Source organism: Crassostrea angulata, chromosome 7 (assembly GCF_025612915.1).
Source record: "Crassostrea angulata isolate pt1a10 chromosome 7, ASM2561291v2, whole genome shotgun sequence".
Lineage (NCBI taxonomy): Eukaryota > Metazoa > Mollusca > Bivalvia > Ostreida > Ostreidae > Magallana > Magallana angulata.
In genome coordinates this window covers 29145759-29157912 of record NC_069117.1, presented here as the reverse complement: position 1 = coordinate 29157912, position 12154 = coordinate 29145759, and the positions used below count along the sequence as shown (strand labels likewise).

The window sequence follows — 12154 nt, the reverse complement described above, 5'->3', positions numbered from 1 at the left end:
ACCCCCAGACCTGGAATGCCAGGGGCGGGGCCAAATATGCAAAAAAAAAGCTAAATTTTTAAAAATCTTCTTCACTCCCACACATGTGAGGAAAAAAAACCGAATGCATGGTTATGATATCCATGAAGCCCTCTACCAAAATTGTGAAATTCATGGCCCCTGTGTTAGGTATGGAACGCCATGGCTGCCTTATAGCATAAAACTATAGGTACATTATGTCAAATTATCATTACATTAGGTCAAAGTCCATTACATGGTGTGAATATATCTTTACATTTGGTCAAATCGTTATTACGTGGTGTCAAAAGCACGTTAGGTGAAGTAAACATGTCTTTACATTATGTCAACTTTTTATGTTGTTATGTAAAATCATCCTTACGTTATGCCAACATTGTACAACCAAAGGTCAATTCATCATGACATTATTTCGACACTGTATTACATGGGGCAAATGTATCCTTACATTATGTCAACATTTTATTACATGCTATCAATATATCCTTACATTATATCAACACTGCAGTACGTATCGCGATTCTATTCTTACATTATGTCAACATTTTATTACATGATATCAATGCATTTTTACATTTTATCAACACTTTATTACATGGTGTAAATATATCGTTTTATTATGTCAAACCTTTATAACTTGATGTCATAAGTTTATGACGTTATGTCTTAACTTAATAACGTGATGTGAATAAGTCTTCGCTGTAGGTCAGTTCTCTATTTCATGATGTACATGCTCCATTACTTTAAGGTGAAACATCATTTCGTTATGCGAACACGGATACCCTCGGCCTTTTTATTTACAAAGAAACGGCAAGCTTACCCAAATGTATCCAGGAGTTATTGAAACTTTGTGGAACGGAACAGAACGGAACCAGTAAAGGGTCATCCAATGGCAAAATAGAAATTAAAAAAATGAGTAATTTTGTTTTTATTAATTACATTTCATAATAAGATTGATCTTTAATTTTATTGCTTAAATTCGCTGTTTAAAGAAAAATATACATAATTCTATTACTTACTACTCTAATATTAACAGATTACAGTATTTTCACGGCAGAACTTACTAACTATTTTAAGCTAGCAAAAGAATATTCTATATTAGTTAGAGCTTTAAACAAACGAAACGCATTCCCAAGCATAACATCTTTACGATTAGTTTTAATTACAATGTCAGCAGTACTTGACTTATTTTTAAGATTCTGGTTCCGTTCCGTTCCGCAATATATTATTACCCCTGTAGATATTGGTATTCAACGGAACAGAACGGAATGGGCGTAAATTTCCTTCTCAGCCTATTTTCACGCCTATTCTATACTTACAACGAAAATATATGTAACATGATCATACATTGAACTGTTTACAAAAAACCAACACTCATTCTGTCGAATTATTTCATTTAATAAAAAAAATAGTAAGTTACATGTATGGGGCAAACCCTGAAGACAGTACCGATTCTACCAAAAGTGTTTGCCTTTCTTTATAATAATTCTGAAATCGGCGAATACAGTTCCCCTCTCTTATTTGTGTGCGTTTTTATTATGACATATTTCTGATTTATACCCTCTGTCTGAACAATTACCTAAAACAAACATTTCATAAAAACATCTATATCAAGATGGAGAAGGTCTTTAAAGGGGTTAAAGATCTCTTGTAATTTATTTGTAGATTTTATTTCATATAAGTTATCAAGTGCCCTCTTGGATGAAAAGGAGAAAATTTATTCAGAGGAACGTAGCGTACCCCCTCCACAAACACCATTCCCACCCCTTCTGCAGCAATAAGAAAAAAATCATTTTCATAGCATAATAATTTTGTAGCAGAACGGCCATACCTACATGTGTAGTTAGGGTCAGTATCCTTAATTTAAGATAGCAATAGCAACGTTTACTTTTAACTACTAACTACTTTATTTTAACTACTAAATACTTTGAGACTAAATTTTAGAAAATTAAATATGCACTGGGTGTCTGCGCCACGACATACAGGCTTTGGAACGATAAAGAACCCTGACTGCTAAATGACTGAGTGTGTAGTAACGAACGTAATTTGAATATTATTGAAGTAAAAAAAGTATAAATCAAAAATAAAATTTTAACCACCCCCCCCCCCAAAAAAAAAAACCAATGAAGGGGTTATTTTTAGATTTTATATCCATTTCATTTTAAATATTCAAGGGCCGATGAGCACGAGAAAACTTGGATTTTAAGTCTTATTCTTATAACTTAGGTCTATCTAAACTATAAATTCAATGTTTAATTACGTAAATGTTCATTCACTCTCGAGAAATTAAATTGTCAGCAACTAAGTCTTTTACAGCTTTCAGAAGACCTATATATAGGCCTATATATATTATTAAATCACTGCTTCTTACTAGTATCTACTGTTGGGGTTTTTCTGGGTCCATTTGGGTAAATCGGCGTACCGTGTCTATATAGTAAATTTTGTATTTAAAACATGACAAATATACAAAGACCAAGGATTTCGTGTTTGTATAACGGAATGATGTTTCGACTTAAAGTAATAGAGCGTATACATCACGGAATAGAGAATTTGCCTAATGTACAGACTTATTTACATCACGTAATAAAGTTTCGACAAAAAGTCAAGACATTTTCGTATCAAGTAATGTAATTTTGACATAAAGTGATAAAGTGTTGACATAATGAAAGGATGAGTTAACACCATGTATTAAGGTGTTGATAAAATGTAAAAACGCATTGATATCATGTAATAAAATGTTGACATAATGTAAGGATAGAATCGCGATACGTACTGAGGTGTTGATATAAAACAACAATTATGTTAATAATTGTATTTATGTGTTGAATGCTATAATTTTATTTGCTGATTTATTGTATTTTTCATGTTTATGTTTGATTAGATAAGTTGCATTTCTTTCCAAGGCCTTGTAGAGGTCGTTGGCCATATTATGTAATTTCCCTGCAGTGGTCACTGTCCATGTCTATTTTTAGCCCAAATTCCTAGTCTAAAAACCTCCCAATGACTTATTATGTAATTGCTAAAAATTCCATGGTGTAATTCTCCCCAAATTTAATTTAATAGCCAATCAAATTAAGCGATACGGTCACGTGGTTTGATGCGGTCAGTATCTGACCAGTGAGAGTAGGGTCATTCTGTCTTCATCTATGAGTAATGTTTTGATACAGTAGGTTTTTGAAACGCAGTTTCTAGTTTTTTGTTGTATGCGATATCGCATGATTATTTCTGCTGGTTCCGGTTGGGGTACAATATGTAAACAATGAGTATTTTAAATGTGTGCGTGATTGGACATTCTTACATCAGTAGATTAAGAGATTATTGTATGCAGACAGAAACAGACAATCTGAATTTGGACCCTAAAGTGTTTAAAGTATCATTTAGAGGAAAAGGCGGTTTGAGATTAAGCAAGCGGGTCTTCAGGGCGGAGATTCTGCATTTGACTCAGTTTCTGATGTGGTGTTTTTACAGATTGGTGAAAATGATATCTGTGAAAGTACAAACAGTGAGAAATTAGCTAGGGATATTATATCTGTTGGACAGTATTTAAGAGATGGTGTTGGAGAAAAATTAGTGATAATAGGCCAGTTAATTCGCCGAATGCAGTTTGCATCATGCCAAAATTTTAACGTCTTTGTGGTTCAGACTAATGAACATTTGAAACGTTTTGCTGAGCCCATTGGTGGAATTTATTTCTGGGGACATCGGGGGTTTTGGCCCGGATGGTGTCCATCTGCTGTGTACCCCTGCCGAGGACCAGCCCATGAGGAAGTTTCGCCGCAGCATTAGGAATGCGGTGATCCTGCACTCAAAAGTTTTGAGGCCAATATGATTTTAGATCTTATGTGCTACCACTCTAGAATAATGATATTCAATGATATGTGATTATATATATCCAAATTTATATATATTTACATTTTATTTGTTTGAATTAAGACAGTGTAGGGGCAGTTTATGTCTTAACTCCCTGAAATTTAAATGCGTGATTTTTTCATGTTGATGAGTATCAGTTCAAGTTTTACCTTTCATTTTGAACTAAGCGTTTTGGCTGGAACTGATAAATTTTATGTTTGGTGAGTTTGCATACTAAAGAATGATGAAGGAATAGGCCTATTGGGTCTGTGTTACCCATATGGCCAGTGGGACATGTTTCCTTCCAATTATGAATTTAATGTTAACATGTAATTAAAAATCATGTTGAGACTATTTAGTTACATGAATGTTTGGATCTACATGTACTAATAATGATGAAGGAACATTGGGTCTGTGTTACCCATATGGTCAGTGGGACATGTTCCTTACAATTATGAATTTAATGTTAATAATGTTATGTAATTAAAGTCATGTTGGGACTATTTAGTTACATAATGTTTGAATAAACATGTACTAATAATGATGAAGGAACATTGGGTCTGTGTTACCCATATGGTCAGTGGGACATGTTCCTTACAATTATGAATTTAATGTTAATAATGTTATGTAATTAAAGTCATGTTGGGACTATTTAGTTACATAATGTTTGAATATACATGTACTAATAATGATGAAGGAACATTGGGTCTGTGTTACCCATATGGTCAGTGGAACATGTTCCTTACAATTATGAATTTAATGTTAACATGTAATTAAAATCCTGTTGGGACTATTTAGTTACATGAATGTTTGGATCTACATGTACTAATAATGATGAAGGAACATTGGGTCTGTGTTACCCATATGGTCAGTGGGACATGTTCCTATTATTATGAATTTTATGTTAACATGTACATGTATATCAAAATCTGTGTTAGTATTCGCTTAACTATCAGGTCAAAATACCAAGTACATGGTTGAAATCATCTGTTAATGCAAAAGTTATTATGAAAAAATGCTTATGGGTTAGGCTAATCATATATGTGAAAGGATAGGATTCATACTTATTATTCTTATTATATATTTAGCCATTATGCCACCCAAAAAGAGAGCCAGGAGAGATGATGTGGCAACGGGAGGAGTACCACCACCAACACCACCAACTGAAGTACATAATGGGAAAAAAGGGCAAAAAAGAACCCGAAAACAGGCGGAGACTGACACTGTCAATGTGCTATCAAATCTTGATTATGAACTTCTGGCAACAGAAATTGTAAACCAACAAAAAGCTGCTAGTGAGAAACAAAACATCGGTGAAAGTGTTGGGCAACCTCCAATGGTGAATTCTGTTGAGGATACTGCACCAGTAGTTGGGGAAGCTATACCGGCCGCTGCCACAATTCCTGCCTCTGCGGCTGCCACAATTCCTGCCTCTGCACTGGGAACATTACTGGATAATGTGTTCACAGGTGAGCCCGCAGGCAATTTATCTCAGAGTACGGGTAGTAGTTTTGCATGCTTTAGTAGTCCTCAAATTCACTTATCAGATTGTGTGCCTCTAGGAGCATCAGTTTCCTCCAAACTGAAACTTAAAATTTGGAACAATGAATTTGTTGACTTAAAAAATGTATTGCCGACCTCAGGAGATGAACCCCTTTCAATTGTGGTACAAGCGGGGAAAATTGAGCTACAACAAGCGGCTTCACATAAAACACCTATTACAATCCATCAATGGACAGATGCTTTTCTGGTATTCAGTACAATTTACTTACAGAAATTTCCCCATGAGGCATGCAATCTGTTAAAATACATGTTTACAATTAGGGAGATTCACAAGCTTCATGGGGACCAACCCTGGAGAATGTTTGATGAGTCATTTAGGAAAATAAGAGAGACATCCCTCCTGCCGTGGGAGAGAGTAGTAACAGAGTTGCGACTTAAGGTAGCCTCTATGGGTTTAAAGTCTCCTACCCAATTCCAAGCTTATAATGGAAAACAGCAGCCCTTTCGGGCAAAACAGTGCTACAATTATAACAATGGGCAAAAATGTAACTCCCTACCCTGTCGATTCGCCCATACTTGCCAAGCCTGTAGTGGACCCCAACCCCGATTTCAGTGTAGAAACATGTCATCCAAATCTATCACATCAACCAGGAATGGCGCTGGTTCTTCCAACTCCAGTAAACCCGTTAAGACTTCACAATGAACTATTAGGTTATGAGGCAGATGAATTAAAATTGTTAGTGAATGGCTTTACATTTGGGTGTAGATGAGGCTGTGTTAAGCCCCCTTCCATTCATCCTCCTCATAATCATAAGTCTACATAGGAGCACCCAGAAGTTATTGAAGATTACATTCATACGGGTTTAAGTAAGCAGAGGATAGCTGGCCCATTCACAAGACCCCCTTTACCTCTTTTTAAAACTTCTCCTCTGGGGGTTGTACCAAAATCCGAGCAAAACAAGTTTCGAATCATTCATGATTTATCCTTTCCTGCTCAGGACTCAGTTAATTCTAATATACCTAGGGAATACTCTCAGGTTCATTATGTTTCAATTGATACGATACTCAGTTTGGTGCATCAATATGGGATGGGTTCACTTATGGCTAAAACAGATATAAAGGATGCCTTCAGAATAATCCCCGTGAACCCAAAGGATTATCATTTTTTGGGTTTTACTTGGAAAGGTCAGTTCTACTACGAACACTGTTTGCCACTGGGGACAAGTAGCTCTTGTCAAATATTTGAGAAGTTAGGTACAGCTCTTCAATGGGTTATGTTAAACAAGCTAGAAGCAGGGGGTATGTCTCATATGTTGGATGATTTCTTTTTTATTGGACCTCCTCAGTCTGAAAAATGTAAAAATCATTTGATGAATTTGTTTGATTTATGTGGAAGGATTACTATTCCAATTAATGATAAGAAAACTTTCTGGCCAGTAACATGCATCACCATTTATGGTATTTTAGGTTGATTCTATTGATATGATGAGTCGGCTGCCACCAGACAAATTAGAAAAATGTAGGACTCTTGTATATCAGTTTAGTAGGCGTAAAAAAGTTACTTTGCAGGAGCTTCAATCATTCATTGGAGTCTTAAATTTTGCTTGCTTGGTAGTAGTTCCTGGTAGGGCATTTTTACGTCGTTTGATTGACTTGACTGTAGGTGTGAAAAACCTTATTATCAATAAAAAATTAATAATGAGGTAAGAGCTGATTTAGCCATGTGGCTAAATTTTCTTCAAAATTTCAATGGAAAATCAGTTCTTTTTCCAGAGGAATGGGAATCTTCAGATGTCACGCGACTATTTACAGATGCTTCTGGTTTTGTTAGGATTTGCTGCTGTGTTTGGTTCAAAATGGTTTGCTGATGAGTGGACACAAACTCTACCTTTGCAAATTGCCGTAAAAGAATTGTTTCCAATTGTTTTGGCTTTGGAAATTTGGGGTTCAGAGATGGCAAATAGAAAAATCTTATTTATGTCAGATAATATGGCAGTGGTAGAAGTAATCAATAAACAGTCCAGTAAGGAAAAGTGCCTCATGCATCTACTTCGGCGTTTTCGGATAGTGGCAGCAACACATGCTGCACAGTTAGGCTATTCTGAGAGTTTTATTCAGCATTTAAGCCGCTGGAACTCCAATGCATTATACATATATATTAGAGTACAATCGTTTCAACTGTAATTATTTGTATCTACATTCTTTCTTACCCCTGCAGTTTATTTATAGCAGGCCAATGATTAACTGCTGCTATTGCTCTGTACCAAAAAAAAAAAATGTCCTTATGTTTGTTATTTTTTTCCATGAGAGAATCTTGTGCGTAAAATAAGGAGGGTGTCTCAATTAATTTTGTTAGTTATAGTATGTTTACAGGTGTAGTAATGTGTAATGATAGGTCAGTGTTTAACTGCTATTTTTTAGTTTCACATTGTGTCTTTAGAAATTGTTAGTACAACTTTATAGTTAGTCTATTAGAGTGCCTGCGGGTTATCACCTTGGAATTGCCATTCATGTTACATTTGTACGGGTTATAGTATAATGAATTATATGCACTTATTGCCAGGTCAGTGTGTAACTGCTGGTAACAGTATGCCAAGTCAGTGTTTAACTGTTGGTACATTTGACTATAAACTGTGATTTGTGTATGTGTTCACATCAGCATCAACAAGTGCACAACTCACCTTGGATGGCACAATGGAATTGCCAATTGTCATTATGCAATTCACATTTGGTGGCATATTTTATTTTTGAGGTGCCATCTTTTTGCTGGTTTTGTATATATTGCATATAATTTTGAACAAAATATTGTTTTTCTGTATTTTAAGGGGATCAGCATATTGATAAGTTATTTAACATTTTGTGTGAACAGTTTTGGGTCTGATCCCCTACTATGTTGTTTATATTTTTCTTTACTTTCGTCATTTTTAATAAATGACATATTTCATCATGCACAAGTGTTGAGTTCATTTATCAGACAGCAAAAACGGAGCTGCGGTGAGGTTGTGCAGCATGAGAAAACATAAAACAACAATTATGTTAATAATTGTATTTATGTGTTGAATGCTATAATTTTATTTGCTGATTTATTGTATTTTTCATGTTTATGTTTGATTAGATAAGTTGCATTTCTTTCCCAGGCCTTGTAGAGGTCGTTGGCCATATTATGTAATTTCCCTGCAGTGGTCACTGTCCATGTCTATTTTTAGCCCAAATTCCTAGTCTAAAAACCTCCCAGTGACCTATTATGTACATGTAATTGCTAAAAATTCCATGGTGTAATTCTCCCCAAATTTAATTTAATAGCCAATCAAATTAAGCGATACGGTCACGTGGTTTGATGCGGTCAGTATCTGACCAGTCAGAGTAGGGTCATTCTGTCTTCATCTATGAGAGTGTTAGCACGAGTAATGTTTTGATACACCCACCACCATCCCCGTTTCTCCACTCCAATATTCGAAAGTTGCATACATGTACAAAATATTGTTATTTTGCATATGGCATATTTTATTTTTGAGGTGCCATCTTTTTGCTGGTTTTGTATATATTGCATATAATTTTGAACAAAATATTGTTTTTCTGTATTTTAAGGGGATCAGCATATTGATAAGTTATTTAACATTTTGTGTGAACAGTTTTGGGTCTGATCCCCTACTATGTTTATATTTTTCTTTACTTTCGTCATTTTTAATAAATGACATATTTCATCATGCACAAGTGTTGAGTTCATTTATAAGACAGCAAAAACGGAGCTGCGGTGAGGTTGTGCAGCATGAGAAAACATAATGTAAGAATATATTGAAAGCATGTAATTAAAATGTTGACATAATGTAAGGATACATTCGCCCCATGTAATACAGTGTCGAAATAATGTCATGATGTATTGACCTTTGGTTGTACAATGTTTGCATAACGTACGGATGATTTTACATCACAACGTAAAAAATTGACATCATGTAAAGACATGTTTACTTCACCTAACGTGCTTTTGACGTCACGTAATAACGATTTGACCTAGCGTAAAGATATATTCACACCACGTAAAGGACTTTGACATAATGTAATGATAATTTGACATAATGTACCTATAGTATTATACTATAAGGCAGCCATGGCGTTCCATAGTTAGGGGTTCAGGCTGTAGGGTGGGGCCAATATGGCCATATAGTAAAACTGTATTAAATCTTAGAAAATCTTCTCTCTACCACCAAATATATCTGTTAAAAACTAAATGCATGAAAATGATGTTCATTAAGTCTTCATTCTAAATTGTGGAATTCGTGACCCCTAGGACAGGAGTTTAGGCCTTAGGGCGGAGCCAATATAGTTATCTGGAGAAAATGTATTAAATCTTTAAAAATCTTCTTTACTCCCACGCTTGTGTGAAAAAACTGAATGCATGTTTATAATGGCCACGAACTAAATTGTGAAATTCATGGCCCTTGGGTCAGAGGTTCAGGCTGTAGGGAGTGGCAATATGGTCATATAATGTTAATGCAAATAATGTTTTAAAATCTTCGCTACTCTCACACATCTGTAAGAAAAAATGTCCTCTACTAAAATTGTAAATTTCACGTCCCCTGGAGTAAGGGTTTTGACTCTAGGGCAGGGCCAAAATGGATGTATAGTGTTACAATGTAATGCATAGAATGTTCAAACGTTATCTTCTGTATTTTTATCATTGGAAAAAAAACAGTTTTTGAGGCATTTTAAATATTAAACCAATAGACTCATTAATAGTAAAGTAGTAATTAGCTAACCAAAATCACTGAAAAACAGTATATGTAAAATGATTTACGTATAAATAACTGATGATGACAGTAGGGCAATATCGGTTAAATATAACACATAATATATCAAATGTTGTTAAGCTGATTATTTTTTGTTTGAATGCCCACGGGAGAGTTTCTGTCTGCTCCTGGGCATTGGGGATGGGAGGTTGTTTTAAATAAAACATGTATACTAGCCATCTTTTTATAGTTTTTCTATGAAAGCATATACACCTAAAACCTACAATGCATCTTGAAAGTTAACAAATGTTGGAAAACTATTTTCTATCAGAGCCTTGTACCTTTTCAAATTCAGGTAATGCACTCTATTATGATCTGATGTTTTTTCACTAAAATTATAGGTTTCTTATAGTCCTTTTCGAAAGATTTCAGACAAGAAGGTGGTCGTCATTACAATATTATAATTTTTCTCACGCAGAAAGAAACTTAATTAAATGCATATATGAGACTCCTCCACAAGTTTGTGTATGGGCTATAGTACTCAGGTGACCGTTAAGGCCTATTGGTCTCTTGTTAGATCTATACACAATATGACCTCAGGAAAACCCATTTTGATATTGAAGTCAAACGTCAAGGTGTTAAATTCCTACATTCTGTTTGTCAAGTTCTTTGCTAACTAAATAAGCATATGTTTTAATTATAATCGGGATATTTAAAATACGTTCTCTAAAGTCAGAATTACCATGTCGAAATAACGACGGTACACATTTCCTACGGTTCTTGGCATCTGTTGACAATTTCCATAACTACGCAGAGATTCCTCTACAATTCAATCAAATATATTACTCCTGAAATCGGTGTGTCTGATATGTCTAACCTTAAGCGAAGAAAAAAAGCTAACAATGCATGTATTGTATTCTTGATTCGCTGAGTACATCTTATAAATAGTAAATGATAAAATTATGACCAATTTGATACATTGATTTTGATTTGGTCCATTATTATGGAGTTCTTCTTAAATATTTGGAATAAATGAATCTCTTCTAGTATTGATCTGTTGTCATGGATACTGCACTATGCTAATTGTTATAAATTAGGATAAACTGATATGAGGAAGAAAAATGACAGCTGCACAAGTTTTTCATAATAAATCATGTTTGTTTCAGTGGGGGGAAACTTAGTTTTTGTTAGAATAAAACAGTGTTTATAACAGACGACCGATTAAATTTCAGTTTAATATGGCATACTTCATTAAAAATATAAATTTTACTTATATTTTGTACTTATTTACATGTAAATACAAATGTCTTTCGTGATTTTCAGTTCTATGATAATGCAAAAACGCATTTTAAATTAGCTTTTACATTTCAATGCTACAAAAATTATTAAATTTCTAACATATTTCAAAATCACGGATTGCTGGGTTTTAATATTACATTACATATTCAATTTAAATACATTCATTACATATAAATGCATGAAATATCCTGCTATTTCAAAGGTTTGTCCTATTTCCCATCGTTTAAACGTCCAGAAAAAAAATTGAATAATTCGATTGACATTTGAAGTCCTATTACTTCCAAAGAGGTCATCAGAAGAGACAAACAGATGAAAAATATATTTCATGTCATCTCTTCCATTAAATATAAGCTATTTTTATGTATCATTTTTTTTAAGTCTCGATTTTTTGAAGGAACAAATAATTTTTTATTTTATATACATGTATAATTATTTAACTTAAATAAACAAACTTAGAATTACATTTAAACCTTCAAAGGTATAGTTATTTGAAGATTTACGCTTTATAATACAAAGAGACATACAGACATTATTGGAAATTATTTTGTTTCATATCAAAATATAAAACTAACAAAAATATATAAGAAATGTTTAAAATTGATAAAAACTTCGCGAAGATTTACAGTTTTTTCAGTTTGTATATGTCTAGTTAAATGTCAGTCATTGATATTCGACATTTAATTATTTGAAATTTTGACCACAGAAATTTCTACGACCAGGTGAAAATCATTACTTGATATTATATCTTTCCTTAAAAGTAC

The 12154-nt window shown here is 34.0% G+C and overlaps 1 pseudogene; it reads left to right on the top strand.

Moving 5' to 3' along the window:
* Positions 1-3176: 3176 nt before the first annotated feature.
* LOC128155297 (uncharacterized) lies at positions 3177-5141 on the top strand (annotated as a pseudogene).
* Positions 5142-12154: the final 7013 nt, after the last annotated feature.